Source organism: Arachis ipaensis, chromosome B4, assembly GCF_059453495.1.
Source record: "Arachis ipaensis isolate K30076 ecotype BB chromosome B4, ASM5945349v1, whole genome shotgun sequence".
Taxonomy (NCBI): Eukaryota; Viridiplantae; Streptophyta; class Magnoliopsida; order Fabales; family Fabaceae; genus Arachis; species Arachis ipaensis.
This window is the reverse complement of record NC_142439.1, coordinates 86385956-86389202: the sequence shown is the minus strand read 5'-3', so window position 1 is coordinate 86389202 and position 3247 is coordinate 86385956. Positions and strand designations below refer to the sequence as shown.

The 3247-nt window shown below is 34.9% G+C and overlaps 1 non-coding gene across 1 annotated transcript; it reads left to right on the top strand.

Moving 5' to 3' along the window:
* The first annotated feature begins 552 nt into the window (after positions 1-552).
* LOC148568237 (small nucleolar RNA R71) lies at positions 553-660 on the top strand. Its single transcript, XR_015881498.1, has one exon. It is a non-coding gene; the product is annotated as a small nucleolar RNA R71 (small nucleolar RNA).
* The last annotated feature ends 2587 nt before the right edge of the window (positions 661-3247 follow it).

Sequence of the window (3247 nt, the reverse complement as noted above, 5' to 3'; positions counted from 1 at the left end):
CTCTGTCTGTTGCTGAGAAGATGATGGAAAAGGCTTGCTATTGCTAAACCTGTTTCTTCCACCATTATTGTTGTTGAAACCTTGTTGAGGTCTCTGTTGATCCTTCTATGAGAGATTTGGATGATTTATCCATGAAGGATTATAGGTGTTTCTATAGGGTTATCCCATGTAATTCACCTCTTCCATTGCTAGGTTCTCAGGATCATAAGCTTCTTCTTCAGAGGAAGCTTCCTTAGTACTGCCTACTGCTGCTTGCATTCCAGACAGACTCTGAGAAATCATATTGACTTGTTGGGTCAATATTTTATTCTGAACCAATATGGCATTCAGAGTATCAATCTTAAGAACTCCTTTCTTCTGAGTTGTCCCATTATTCACAGGATTCTTTTCAGAAGTGTACATGAATTGGTTATTTGCAACCATTTCAATGAGTTCCTGAGCTTCTGTAGGCGTCTTCTTCAGATGAAGAGATCCTCTAGCAGAGTTATCCAATAACATCTTGGATAGTTCAGACAGACCATCATAGAATATACCTGTGATACTCCATTCTAAAAGCATGTCAGAAGGGCACCTTCTGATCAATTGCTTGTATCTTTCCCAAGCTTCATAGAGGGATTCACCTTCCTTCTGTTTGAAGGCTTGGACTTCCACTCTAAGCTTACTCAATTTTTGAGGTGGAAAGAACTTTTCCAAGAAGGTATTGACTAGCTTTTCCCAAGAGTTCAGGCTTTCTTTAGGTTGTGAGTCCAACCCTGTCCTAGCTTTGTCTCTTACAGCAAAAGGGAAGAGTATAAGTCTGTAGACCTCAGGATCAATCCCATTGGTCTTGACAGTGTCACAGATTTGCAAGAATTCAGCTAAGAACTGATGAGGATCTTCCAATGGAAGTCCATAAAACTTGCAATTCTGTTGCATTAGAGAAACAAATTGAGGCTTAAGCTCAAAGTTGTTTGCTCCAATGGCAGGGATTGAGGCTTAAGCTCAAAGTCGGGAGTAGGTGCAGTAAAGTCACCAAGCACCTTCCTTGCATTGTTGGCATTGTTGTTTTTAGTATGCCTTTATCTTTGCTCCTGCTCATATGAAAGAGAAGAGAACAAGAAAGTAGAGAATCCTCTATGTCACAGCATAGAGATTCCTTGAGGTGTCAGAGGAAAAGAAGAATAGAAGGAGGAGGTAGATAGAAGAGAATTCGAACTTATCAAGAGGGATAGAGTTCGAATTGCACCTTGAGGAGGAGTGTTAGTCTCTTAAATAGAAGGATGTGAGAAGAGGGGAAGAATTTTCAAAAATAAATTAAAAAGATTTTGAAAGAAATTTGAAAATTTGATTGAGATTTTCAAAAATTAAGATTGGGAAAGAAATTAAGTGATTTTTGAAAAAGATTTTGAAATTAGAAATCAAAAAGATATGATTAAGAGTTAATTTTGAAAAAGATGTGATTGAAAAGATATGATTGAGAAGATATGATTGAAAATCAAAATTAAAAAAAAAAAGAAAGTTTTAAAATTAAAGTTGATTAATTGACTAATAAGAAATTAAAAGATATGATTCTTAAAATTTAAAATTTGATCATTTCTTAATAAGCAAGTAACAACTTGAAAATTTTGAAGTAAATCATTAATAGTAGCAAGGATTTTCGAAAATAATAAAAAAATGGAAAGAAATTGATTTTGAAGAGATATGATTGAAAAGATATGATTTGAAAAAAATTTGATTTTGAAAAATTATGAAAATTTGAAAAAGATTTGAATTAAAAACAAAATCTTCCCTTTAGTGTCCTTCTGGCATTAAACGCCCAGCCAGGTACCCTGGCTGGCGTTTAAACGCCAGTTTTCCTTCTTCACTGGGTGTTTTGAACGCCCAGCTTTTTCTGTTTGATTCCTCTGCTGAATGTTCTGAATCTTCAATTCTCTGTATTATTGACTTGAAAAGACATAGTTTTGAAAATTTTTTTGAATTTTTCAATGATGAGAAACAATCAAAATACAACTAATCTTAGGAAACTCAAATCAAACAAACAATGCATGCAGGACACCAAACTTAAAAATTTTCATATAAGAGACACTAACAAATTGGGAATGCATATGAGAAACAACAAAACACGTAAAACAAGAGAATTTAAAGATCAAAGCAATGAAATCATCAAGAACAACTTGAAGATCAATGAAGAACAATATGTATATATTCGAAAAATGCAAGAAGAAGAAAGTCATGCAATTGACACCAAACTTAAAAATTGACAATAGACTCAAACAAGAAACATAAAATATTTTTTATTTTTATGATTTTATAAAATTTTTTTGTGGTTTTTCAAAAATTGAGTGGAAAAGAAAATAAAGGGATTTAAAATTTTTAATAAGAATTCCAGGAATCATTGCAATGTTAGTCTAAGACTCCGGTCCAGGAATTAGACATGGCATACTAGCCATCCAAGCTTTCAGTGGAAGCTCCGGTCCAAAACACTAGACATGGCCAATGGCCAGCCAAGCTTTAGCAGATCATTACTTTCAACAGCAAGATTGATAGAAATCATCAAGCTCTTGTGATGATAAGTTGAAACCTCGGTCCAAAAGATTAGACATGGCTTCACAGCCAGTCAGACTTCAACAAATCATCATGAAACTCTAGAATTCATTCTTAAAAACTCTGAAGAACAGAATAGAAAATTTTTTTTTTCGAAAATAAGAAGTAAAAAGCTTAAACATAAAATAAAATTACCTAATCTAAGCAACAAGATGAACCGTCAGTTGTCCAAACTCGAACAATCCCAGGCAATGGCGCCAAAAATTTGGTGCACGAAATTGTGATCATCAATAATGGCGCCAAAGACTTGGAGCTCTCAAACGTGAATCACACTTTGTCACAATTCCGCACAACTAACCAGCAAGTGCACTGGGTCGTCCAAGTAATACCTTACGTGAGTAAGGGTCGATCCCACGGAGACTGTCGGCTTGAAGCAAGCTATGGTCATCTTGTAAATCTCAGTCAGGTGGATTCAAATGGTTATGGAGGATTGATAATTAAAAGATAAATAAAACATAAAGTAAAGATAGAGATACTTATGTAATTCATTGGTAGGAATTTCAGATAAGCGTATGAAGATGCTTTGTTCCTTTTGAACCTCTTCTTTCCTATTGCCTTCTTCCAATCATTTATACTCCTTTCCATGGCAAGCTTTATGTTGGGCATCACCGTTGTCAATGGCTACTTCCCATCCTCTCAGTGAAAATGTTCTACGCACGCTGTC